This window comes from Euleptes europaea, chromosome 18 (assembly GCF_029931775.1).
Source record: "Euleptes europaea isolate rEulEur1 chromosome 18, rEulEur1.hap1, whole genome shotgun sequence".
Lineage (NCBI taxonomy): Eukaryota > Metazoa > Chordata > Lepidosauria > Squamata > Sphaerodactylidae > Euleptes > Euleptes europaea.
This window is the reverse complement of record NC_079329.1, coordinates 17,041,195-17,053,996: the sequence shown is the minus strand read 5'-3', so window position 1 is coordinate 17,053,996 and position 12,802 is coordinate 17,041,195.

Below are 12,802 nucleotides of genomic sequence, written 5' to 3'. Positions count from 1 at the left end.
TTTTTGGAGAATTATCGGAGATGATTGGTCCAAACGATACCGCCGCTGGTCAGAGGGGTTATTGAAGAAGGCCGAACCAAAGAGCTCTTTGTTGACCGTGGACACAATAAATTGGAGGAATGAACTTGGTGGCGTCAGCCCCCATCAGCCGGGGCAGATGCCCAGAGGGTACCGCACGCTCATTTGCCTAGGGTCCACTGCCAGCTTTTGTCTAGACCAATTGGTATTTTCCTCTGTCTGGTGAGAGAGGAAGGGAATAATCTGGATGACGGTTGCTGGCCAAACGACGGGGATGCACTCCTGGGACCGCATCCAGGTTCCCCCCAGGAAGAAAAAAGAAAGGTGCGTCTGGGCTGCACGACGGGCGAGACGAACAGATTGCTATGGGGCGTGAATCCTCCCCCCGAACAGATTGCTATGGGGCGTGAATCCTCCCCCCGTCCCCATTCAAAGAAGGAACTCAGACGTAGCCCAGGGAAACTGCAGAGATGCATAAGTAAAAGAATGATGCAGCAATATTTATGGTGCTGAGTTTTTCAGGGGAGCAGCTGTTAATTTCTGATGCCAGCGACTAAGAAGCCTAATTAGAGCCAAACGATGTGACCTGTCATGTGACAGATCTCCCAGGACTGTACCACTTCAGAATGTAGGCAGGGGAGTTGCATGTCCCCCAACGCTACCTGCACACAGAACGGGTAGATGCCAAAGATAAGGCTGCAAGCTGGTATACTGATTTTTTTTTTTTAAGTGTACATTGAGTTTTGACAAGCTGGCACATTCAGGAACGTAACACCCACCACTACCCACTAGATCTGGTGTATTTTGCCTCCGCGTTTTTCAGTTTGTTTTTGAGGTGGTAAAGCCTGCACGTAGCGATCTTATCAGGCTGCAAACGTTGTAATGGGGAAAAGCAACAAAAATCACAGTATGAACATTGATATATTTATTTACTTCATTGATCCCCTGACTTTTAACCCATTTGGGACCCAGAGCAGTTTAGACTGGTCTTCCCTCCATCATTTTATCCTCACGGCAGCTCTGCGAGGAGGGTTAGGCTAAGTGGTGTGACTGGCCCAAGGTAACCCTCAAGCTTCTGTGGCAGAGTGGAGATTCTGCCTGTGCTGAATTGGGCAAATGTCAAGCTACTTGCTGGAGTTATTTGCTCCAGGGACACCTCTGCAGTGAAATTCCTCTTTTGCTTGTGGCATGCTGTGGTCTGGATTTTGGGTATTATGGAGCTAGCATGGTGGGCTGTGGTTCCAGTGGTATTTTTGTCCATTTTGACTGTCTGGATACACATGGCTCATTTTTCTCTATTGGGTAGTTTGAGTTTTTCACTAACCTAGCTCCCTAGGCAGGATGTGTCGAGGATTTGAACCCAGGATCTGTCATGTGGGAGGTACGCAAACATCTGCCTACAACACAAAGTCAGTAAAACCACTATGTGCATACCTTAGTGCTTAAAAAGCACATGTAAGAAGCTTTAAAAGATGCAAGTGTGAAGCCAGTGTGGTGTAGTGGTTAAGAGCGGTGGTTTGGAGCAGTGGAGTCTGATCTGGAGAACCGGATTCCCCACTCCTCCATATGAGCAGCAGAGGCTAATCTGGTGAACTGGATTTGTTTCCCCACTCCTACACATGGGTGACCTTGGGCTAGTCACATTCTCTCAGCCCCACCTACCTCACAGGGTGTCTGTTGTGGGGAGGGGAAGGGAAGGTGACTGTAAGCCGGTTTGAGTCTCCCTTAAGTGGTAGAGAAAGTCAGCATATAAAAACCAAACTTCTTCAAGTAGAGAAGTGTGTGTGTGGGGAATAATATATTTTTGTAAAGATGGAATCGTGTACAGAACAGGCAGGGTTCCTGAGGCTGGTCACCATTTAGTCAATTTCCATCTTAGGAAAGCTTTCAAACATTATGCTGAATGTGGTTACTGTACTATGCCAACTTCCTCCGTCTTTTACAAATACTGGGCCGGCAATCCCTCCAACTCCAGGGATTTTAACAGCACTGTTGTATATGCTTTGGTGCAGCTCACTACCAAAGAGTGGTAGGTTTACAGCACCCCTTCCTCACTGTGTGTGTCAAGTGCCATCAAGTCTAGGCAACCCGATTGGGTTTTCAAGGCAAGAGACTAACAGAGGTGGTTTGCCACTGCTTTCCCCTGCATAGCAACCCTGGTACTCCTAGGTGGTCCACCCCCCAAATACTAACCAGGGCCGACCCTGCTTAGCTTCCGAGATCTGACAAGATCGGGCTAGCCTGGGCTATCCAGGGCAGGCCCTTCTTTGTTACTTAGCATGAATTCCCCTAAATAGAATCACCTTTTTGATAATCCTGGTGCTAGTTTGTCATTTACCCTAACCACTAGAGACACATCAATGTACAAACACCAAAGTTGGCATAATAGGCCTAGCTTTTACAGACGGGTGGTAAGCACGTGTCTGGATCGTAACAATTCAGGTGGAGGCTCCTGTGGTCAAATGCTCCTTCGTACACAAAAAAATGCCCTGCATTTAGAAAACTAGCATGCCAGGGAGAAGGCAAGACAAGAACCCTTCTCTGACATCTGATTTTCTGGGTGGGATCGGAGCAGCTTTTGTGATGATAAAAAGGGGAGAAAGGGTCTCCTTTAAAAAAACCCCAAAATTATGCTGGGGATCATGGCAAAAACCATGCGGGGCGGGACTGTAGTAAAGAGGAGAACTGGGCAAGACTGGACAAAAAACTGGCTGGATTCCCACCCTCTACCTGCAAACGGGTATTATTTTTGTATGGAAGAGCATTTGGTCACATGAATCCACACCTGCAGTCTGTGGTCGGATGTGACAGAATTTTTATTGATGCAGCTGTAAAAATTGGGCGGTGGCAAGTTTTGTGAGAAAACACGCCAGCAAAAAAAGCCAGGCTTGTACTCAAAACGAGAGCATCTGTGACTCTTTATCTGTTTCATCTTCAAACTAGTAAAAAAAAACCCAAAAAGGCTGTACCACTATGTAACAGAGGAAAGGGTAAGGAAGGGGCTTAGGATAAGCTCGATTTGGGAAAGCCAGAGGCCCCCAGTCAGGTGGGGCTTTTATAGTGTTTCCATGGAACGAGGCCTACCACAAAGGGGCGGCGCAGCTGTCTGGGAAGCCAGAGCACTAGGCCTCTGGTTTCTGAGAAATAAAAATGGCATTCTTTTATTGGAACATGCAGCATTTGAAAAGCCGCCAGCCGCCCAGAGAGGTCCTCCGGCCCAGGTGCTCACAAAAGCCAGCTGGGAACAGGCCAACTTGTAACGCGTTCGAGGTGTGCTTTTTTGCTCCCGCCGCCCGTGAACCTTCGTGAGGTACTAAGCAAGACACGTCGGGTTTCTGTAAATTAACAGCTACCGTTGCCAAACATGTAATCTTGTCCAAATAATCAGGTTCTGTCTAACAAGACATTATTTTATATAAAAAGCATGCTGAACCATCGTAGTCATTTCTGCTCTTCAGTTCCTCGGCGGCAAAAGGGTAAATTTCCCATCACTTTCCCGGGGTTCTTTATAAACTTAAAAGTGGGCTATGATTTGCCAGGACCGTTTCACTCCCCCAGCCTCTTTTGTTATAATAATAATAGAGCCAGCAATTTACTACCAGCCTCCTAGCATTTTTTCTTGACTGGGGGGTGGGTGCGGGGGTGCTGGTTCAAACTTTCCTTCAACCAGCTCCCTTGCAGCTGTAAGCTTTTCTTTGCAAGCACATGTATGCACCTTTGGAAGTACATCCCATTGCAATTAGTGGGATTTACTTCTGAGTAAACATGGTTCGAACATGGTTTCTTGACTGGGGGGTGGGGGTGGTGCTTGCTCAACGGTAAAGACTTTCCTTCAACCGGCTCCTTTGCAAGCATTTCTTTGCAAGCACATGCATGCACCTTTGGAAGTAAATCCCATTGCAATTAGTGGGATTTACTTCTGAGTAAACATGTTTTTTTTCTCCTATAGACAACACAGGAGCATACTGTTATCTGCCATTTTGTCTCCCCCTGCCTAAAGCTCTCCCCCTACTCTCCCCCCCCCCCAGGAGGTGGGAGAGACACAATGCCAGGCTTAGGCCGACCCCTCTCCGCGCGCTTGTCTGTCCTATAGGTATTTGGCTGCTGCATCTCGGCCGCTCTTTTCAGAGGCCTACACAGGAGGTCGGTAGCAACCTGACCTGGGGTTGCCAGGCAACCAAGATGTGCCTCTTCCCATCCCTTTGACGGGACTGACCTGACCTGCAGCACCGAGAGGCCCTTTCCCGCAGGCCTCTCGCCCAGGCCCGACATCCCAGCCCTCTTCTTCTGTAACATTAGAGCGCCGCAGCTGGCGTTGCTCGATTGCCCCTCATCAATGGCATCTCCCACCCGCTTGCCTCTTGCCACGACGCGGGTGGCGACAAGACTGGCACTTTGTGCACTCACGTGAACCCAGGAAACTGCCATGCACCGAACCAGACCCTTGGTCCATCCGAGCCAGACCAGCAGCGGCTCTCCGGGGTCTCAGCCCTGCCTACCTCTGCCCCATCCAAACAAAGCCTGCGATGCCAAGGGACACCCCCTCCCCTTCTCCTTGCCAAGGCAGAACAGACAATGCCAAGATGACCGCGCCAAAGCGAGGCTGTGCCTTCCGCGGTTGCGGCGACGCGGACCAGGCTGGCCTCCGTCAAGCTGCTCCTGTTGATCCCAGTGCCACCCCTTCCCCATATTGTGGCACAGGAGAGGCACCGCCGTGCCGTGCCGAGCTGCGCCTGGCCGGCGTGCCGCTTCCGCCTCTCCTGCAAATGACACCCTCCATCATCCAAAACAACAGCCTGTGCCAAGACGATTCTCTCCCCCGCCTCCCACCAGAGTACAGCAGACAATGCTCTGCTGTGCCAAGATGGTGCCCGGCCTCCTTAGCAGGCTGAGACAGGCTGATCCCGTCTCTCCGACGCAGCGGCCCTTAATCTGCTTCCGCTGCAGCAGCGTCGTTCGCCTGGCTGTGCCAGGGGAGGAAACCCAGTGCCACGGCAGGGTTCTTTATCAGACGTGGCCGCGCCACCCACTCCTAGTGTCCCTCTGCGACCCCTACCCTGAATACAACTTTCTCACTCCCATGGGGTGGGAGTAGATTGCATCCTGCTCCCATTTACTCCCACCAAGGGCCGGTGCCAGGCTTTTTTTTTTACTCCCAGGCAAGGCTAACTACTTGCGCCCCCCCATTACAAACCAGTTTCCAAAATCAAACCTCTTGTAGCAAATAAAAAATAAAAAAAACACAAAACTTGACATTGCTAATTTTTTTTTAATTGCCCCTCGGGTCAGATCTGTGCCCAGCCCCGCTCCCACCCCATCTACTCCCCCCCCACTTGCCCCTTCCTGGTCACCATGGCCGATTCCCCCCACCCCACCCCTCTTCTTTTGCCCTCCACGACCTACCGAAGGCCATTTATGCATGGGAGGTTTTGCCTCGGATTTCCTGCTCTCTAGTTGCAAATTCCGCCCCCCATCTGAATTTTTTTAAATAATTTTTTTATTATTTTTCAAAATTATTAATCATAGTTTAACCATGACATAAACAGTAAAAAGTAAAAACAAATAGGTAACATTGTTAAAAAATGTGTATATAATAAAGAATTGTTGACTTCCCCTACACCTCCCTTCATCTTGTGATAAATTAGTAATCTCCTTTGCACAGAATTCTAATCCCAATACTATTGTTAATATTTATTGATCTCTTTGACATTTATATTTTTCAAGGACAGAAAAGACTAATAGTTAATAATATCCCATAAAGGAAAGAAAAAAAAGATTTATTGATCTCTTTGACAGTTATATTTTTCAAGGAAAAAATTAATAGTTAATAATATCATATAAAGGAAAGAAAAACGATTTATTGATCTCTTTGACAGTTATATTTTTCAAGGAAAAAAAAGATTAATAGCTAATAATATCATATAAAGGAAAGAAAAAAGATTTATTGATCTCTTTGACAGTTATATTTTTCAAGGAAAAAAAGATTAATAGTTAATAGTATCATATAAAGAAAAAAGGAAATAAAATAAAAGGAAGAAAAAATATAATAAAAAATAAAATAAAAGGAAGAAAATAAAATAAAAGGAAGAAAAAAGAATAAAAGGAAGAAAATAAATAAAAGGAAGAAAAAAATAAAATTAAAAAATAAAATAAAAGGAAGAAAATAAAAGGAAGAAAAAAATAAAATTAAAAAAATAAAAAGGAAGAAAATAAATAAAAGGAAGAAAAAATAATAATAGATCTCACTAATAATAAATGGATTAGTGTAATAAGCATTTGATTATTTCCATTAAAAATTAATTATTTTGTAAGTCCTCCATTGCCCCCTAACACTCATTTAACACATACTGTTTTTCCCTAGTAAACTGATATCATATATAGTTCCACTTCCATGATAACCAATCCTTTTAACCAGCTCCTTTTCCATCTCCCCCCCCCCCCAAATCTGAATTCTTAAAACTCTGCACGGGGGTGGCGGGGGGGGGGTGCTTATTGTTGAGTTCAGAGGATCCAAGACGGGGCAGATGCAAGGCAAAAAAAACCCAGTGCACAAATAGCCAAAGCAGCCGCGTCCCGTCCGGGTGCAGCGGGACCCCCCCCCCTGCCCGGGGACGGGGGGGGGGTGCAGAGCGAGCGCGCACAATGGAGCCGGGCGCGCGCGCGAGAGAGAGAGGCTCAGAAATGCAAATCGCCGCCGCCGCCTGCGGCTCCGTACAATGGGAGGGAGGGAGGAAAGGAGCGAGGGAGGGAGGAAGGGGGGGGAGGCGAGGAGGAGAGGGGGGGAGCCCCATTGGCGGGGAGGCTGCTCGCCCCGGCCCAGCCCCGACGACGCGGCGGGTCCCCGGAGCGCGCCCCCCCCTCTCCGCCTCCTCCTCCTCCTCCTCCGCGCCGCCTCGCCGTGCGCCCTGGTGAGTAGCTGCCGCTGCGCCGCGCCGTCCGCCCGCCCACCGCGCGCCCCCCTACCCAGGAACCCGCCCGACCACTCGCGTTCTTCTCGCCCCCCCCCCAGCCATGCACCTGCTCTGGGCTTGGGGGGGGGGGTGGAGAGAAGGGGAAGCCGGGCCTGCCAGGTTGGGGGGGGGGTTGCATCCGGCCTTTGGGGCCGACGGGGCGGCGAGGGCGCAGCGCCCCCGGCGCGCGGAAGCCCGGGCTTCGTTATCCCCGAATGACCCGGACGGTGGTTGTTTTTTTTTTCTTTCCTCCTCCTCCTCCTCCTCCGTGGCGCTTTCCGCCCCACCTCGGCGGCGCCCCCCCCAAGCACGTGACCCAGCCGGAGCTTGTTCGGGGGGGTGGGGGGGATGCATTTCCAACCGGGGTGCTTCCAACCGGGGTGCAAACCGTTGTGCATTTCCAACCGGGTTGCATTTCCAACCGGGGAGCCAAACAAGGCGCTCGGAGGGGGGCTCCTACAGCAGGTGGCTTGGAGCCAAAGTGGGGAGGGTGCTTGGGGAGAAGAGAGATGGGGTCAGGATCGGGGCTGCAGTGGGGAGGGCCCTGCAGGGAGGGTGCTGGTGGGAAGAGACATGGGGTCAGGATCGGGGCTGCAGTGGGGAGGGCCCTGCAGGGAGGGTGCTGGGGGGAAGAGACATGGGGTCAGGATCGGGGCTGCAGTGGGGAGGGCCCTGCAGGGAGGGTGCTGGTGGGAAGAGACATGGGGTCAGGATCGGGGCTGCAGAGGGGAGGGTGCTGGGGGGAAGAGAGATGGGGTCAGGATCGGGGCTGCAGAGGGGAGGGTGCTGGGGGGAAGAGATGGGGTCAGGATCAGGGCTTCAGAGGGGAGGGTGCTGGGGGGAAGAGACATGGGGTCAGAATCGGGGGCTGCAGAGGTGAGGGCCCTGCGGGGAGGGTGCTGGGGGGGGGGAAAGAGAGATGGGGTCAGGATCGGGGCTGCAGAGGGGAGGGTGCTGGGGGGAAGAGACATGGGGTCAGGATCGGGGCTGCAGAGGGGAGGGTGCTGGGGGGAAGAGAGATGGGGTCAGGATCAGGGCTTCAGAGGGGAGGGTGCTGGCGGGAAGAGACATGGGGTCAGGATCGGGGCTGCAGAGGTGAGGGCCCTGCGGGGAGGGTGCTGGGGGGGGGAAGAGAGATGGGGTCAGGTTCGGGGCTGCAAAGATGAGGGCCATGCACACCTTCCACCCTCTTCTCGGGGCATTTCTCCCCCCCCCCATCTTATTATTTGCCCCCCCCATTTTTGACCCCCGTTCAGTGCCAGTGCAGAAAAGGGGTGGGGGAGCAAACTCATTCCTGTTGACCCGGCCACAATAAGTTGCCACTTTCGAAAGGCTCTTGGGACAGAGGCTTGCGGCTTTGGGGAGTCACTGGAACAGTTCCCTTGACTCATCCCTCATCCCCACTCTCTCCCTCCAACCCCCCCCCCCACTGGAATGTGCAATGGAGCATTTGCTGAGGCAGCTGCTCCCTTTGTTCGGGGCGTGTGGGGTGGGAAGGGGGGTGGTTCAGCTTTGTGTCTTGCTGGGACAGTCGCTCTCTGTCTGTCTCTCTCTGCAGGGCGGGAGTGCATGGGAAGGGACCGGTGCGTTCCCATGGATATGTCTCCCTCCCCCCCCCCCATTCTGTCCTGTGGCCTGGAAGTTGGCGGGACTAAGCAAGAAGGCCTCGTGGCCACCCTCCCTGTTTTTAGAGGCTGCCTCCTTTTTAAGGTGTCTTCCCCTCGGATGCAGCCGTCTCGTACGTTTGGGAGCTGGAATGAATGGACCCCAACTTCCAAACATCATCCGTTGCAATTCAGAAAGTGCAACCCCCTCCTCCACCCTCGGTGCGCGCGCACAAGTAGGACAGTGTAGCCTGCCTCACCAGGACAGAACCGGCCCAGAAGATTTCATGTTGAGTGTGTCTGTGGTTGTTTTTAAAACATTAGTCATCTGGGTAGTGCCATTAGCCCAACGTGGCAGCGTGCCAGAATGAATCAGCGATCCTTTATGCAGACCCGTGAACGCCATTGTGGCCTTGCATGGCTGCAGGCAAACAAAAGTCTGATGCCCGATTCGGGCGAGGAGCGGGGCTTCGCTGCAAGCGGGGCCACCATTTTAAGCTGTAGGATGGTCCGCAGCAAAGAGCTCCGGGGTCGTGCTTTCCCAAAGGGCTTCCTCTTGGGACGCGGCCCCGGAACGGGCGGACCGAGAAAAGAGAAAGTGCCCCAGAGCACGTGCAGAGAGCATCCCTCGCCGGCGACAAATTGCTGCTGCAATTCAGGATGATGGGATATCGTTTCCAGATGACAGACTGACTTCCAGGCAGGCTTGAGGCCTACAATCCCGTTGAGGTTACTACTAGCCCCCTCTTTTGGACAGAATCTTAAAATGTTTCAGAACAACAAAATGTCTATTCTGGTAGTTTGGTATGCTTTCAAGTTGCGCAGCTTCCCAGATGGCAAGTTGTCAAGTTGCACAGAACTCGTTTCTTGTAAAATGTAACCTCTGGAGGGTGGGTTCTGTCCATCTCGGAAAGTTTGCTGCTTTTATCTTGCCGGTCTGAAACACATTTGAGGTTGCTCACGCAATGAGGATTCGGGTGTGATCCTAAGGTGGCTATATCTTGAGATAACAGCCTTTGTCTCTACAGTTGGAAGAATTCCGGGGAGTTTCAGGCCCACCATTCTTACTTTCACAAAGTTTTGTGAAAACTTGTGAAAGGCCTTCAGAGTTTGCTGTGTTTCTCTGTGAGAAACACCTCCAAGCAGTGACCATGACTCTGCTTTAATATATATATGATCATATATATACTTTTGGGGTAGAGCATCTGCTTGGCATGCAGAAGGTCCCAGGTTCAATCCCCGGCATCTCCAGTTAAAGGGGCTAGGCAAATAGGTGATGTGAAGGACCTCTGCCTGAGACCCTGGAGAGCCACGGAGAGGGGCCATGGCTTAGTTGTAGAGCATCTGCTTGGCATGCAGAAGGTCCCAGGTTCAGTCCCTGCACCTCCAGTTCAAGGGACTAGGCAAGGAGGTGATGTGAAAGACCCCTGCCTGAGACCCTGGAGAGCCGCTGCCGGTCTGAGTAGGCAATACTGACTTTGATGGACAAAGGGTCTGATTCAGTATAAGGCAGCTTTAGGTGTCCACATCTCTCGGGAGAACTTAGATGCAGAGGGGACAGTCAGAGCCAAAGGAGGGTGAATTCCTTCAGCCTCCTTCAGACCCACATTTGTTCCTTATATGGATAAACAGATCAGAGATTCAACTGAGTTTGGGGATTGTTATTTTGGAATTATTAAGCATGCATCACAGACATCTTTTAGCAGTCACAATCTGCAGGGAAACCTGGGAACTGCTGTTCTCGGAGGAAGGTTAGAGATCTTTTAACACAGTGCGTAGCATCTCTGCTAAACTACAATTCCCATGATTCTCTGAGGGAAGCTGTAGCCGTTGCAATGGATTTAAAATGGCTATACCTGTGTAATGTTGATATGCCTGCACAGGCCCTGAGTGTACTCTACTTCCTATAAGGCATTCATTGGGAATCAGAATAGCTGTCGATGTAACCAAGAATGTAAAAGCAGTGAAAGATATAAACTGGGACGCTTCAGATTGGACACATGGTCTAGTTCAAGCTTACATTTTTAAAAAATCCTCATATAAAGTAGCCCTCAATTTCTTATCTGTAAAATGGGAATGCTGGCAACCTACCTCACAGGTTATGTTAGCGATTAAGATATTATTCTTGTTGATTCTCTCATGATTTACTTTGCCTTCATGCCTCTACTTTCATGAATTTGGCCTAACTTTAACATTTAGTTCCCCTTTTCAACTCATAGTCTAGCTAAGCATTTCCTATTCCCTTTTAAGTGTCTTCAGCAGATTGCTCTCACTTGCCTGTCTGGTTTTCTCAACTTCTGCATCCCTCCATGCATTCCTGCCGGTACCCTTTTCCTCTGTAAACCCAAGGATAAAATAGGCCATTCCCTTTCTGTTTGCTGCTGCTGGGGTTCTCTTTCACTTCCCCCAGTATTTATCTATCTCCTCAACATTTGCCATTTCCTAGCTGATCTTTCCGACGAATGCTTCCCCTTCACTCCCTTTCCTTGTGTCTCTTTGCATAGATCGTAAAACCTGAGAGCAGAACACGTGTCGTATTTTTACCTGATATAATGTTCCAGGTCTTTGAAACTAGAAATGACAGTAATTAGTATTAATAAAGTTGCCTGTAGAGTTGACCGGGGAAAGTACAGCACCTGAGGTTGCAAGCCCCATAGCCTTCTACACTGCATATTCTTATTTAAGTTTATGGCTTCATTGCTCTATACTACCCATAAATCATAGAGGATAATTGCTTCATTTTCGATGATAGTTACGGTCCGAAGAAGAGATATCGAAATGGGACATTAGTCGGCAGACTGTCACTGTTGTGGCTTCGTGTTATATTGTCAACACCTTTGTTTTTGCTCATATGTACACTGCAATACATGTCTGGCAATTTCTTTCACAACTATTCTGCGTGTTTTTGTAGCAGTTACAAATGGTTAGTTAAACGCCTCGTAACCTCTGGTGCTGTGCACTCACACACACACCCCGGTCTTCTATCAGAGGTTTCTCCCCCTCCTTTTTTGCCCGTAAAGCAGAGGCAAAAGTATTATTCAAGTGGTAAGTGATAAGTGCACAGACTCCGGAGGAGACCACTTTGTAACGGAGGTGGCTCAGTGCTGTGTCAGCTTCTGCTTTGGTTCACACAAACAGCGGGCCGGGAGGTAAAGCTGTTCCAGGCCCTTATCACTTGAGTCCGTCGGTGTGGTTGGTGTGACTGAACGGTCCTGTATGTGAAAAGCTGATAGCACACGGGAAACTGGAAATCAGGATGATGAGCTCTGGCTTTCCCTTGCTGTGAAGCGGCGGTGTGCAGGAACCCACTGTTCAGAGGAATCAAGGCTAGGATAACTCCTCCTTAATATGGGAATATCTGTTACTCGGAAGCCAGGCGACGGCTTTGCGTGCAGGACAAGGTTCCTTGAAAGGTATTGTCTTACCAGCGTGAATGTCAGCGCCGGACAGACACTTCTCTGAGTTTCTCTCCGCTCTTTTTGCGTCTTCTTTTGCCCTCCTACGTTCATTCAGTAACAGCCAGACTTCAGAATTCTGATTCACGTATGCCCTGGGGTCTGGGTGAAAATCCACCACCTTTCCAGCTGTCTGCCTCCTCCTTTTGTCACACTCAAATGCGGTCCTCTATATCAAGAGGTCTGTTCTATCTCCCCCAGGCTTAGTCGGCATCCCAACCCTGCAGGTCAGGAGTACCCTAAAATGTTGCTTATAGATGAAAACCCACAGGTTACAGTAGGAACGGCCGGGTTTTGTGCAGCAGCCTGTAGAATCCGTCAGACGCTGCTGAGAACATCGGAAGGTCAATAATTTTACAGAGTAGCATATATAGTTTGCAAAGAGTGCAAACAACTTTTTTTACCGTTTGTGTAAACGTTTGGGTGGAGCTTAATACTAAGGGTTCCAGTGGTAAATTCTGAAGAGCTGTGCTGGTCTTTGACTGTTTTCAATAAAGATTGATTGATTGGCACACTCAAACGGCTCCAACTCGGAGGACCCCTCTGCTCAAGCCCTCTTTATTTTCACATTCCCTTTCCCCCCTAGCTTCTGCACCTCCTACATCCATATAGTAACAGCCAGACTTCAGAAATCTGATTCATGTATGCCCTGGTGTCTGTGTGGATATCCACTACCTGTCCAACTGTCTGTCTCGTCCCGTTGTCGCACTCAAAACGCCTCCAACTCGGAGGACCCCTCTACTGAAGCCCTCTTTATTTTCCTATTCCTTTCCCC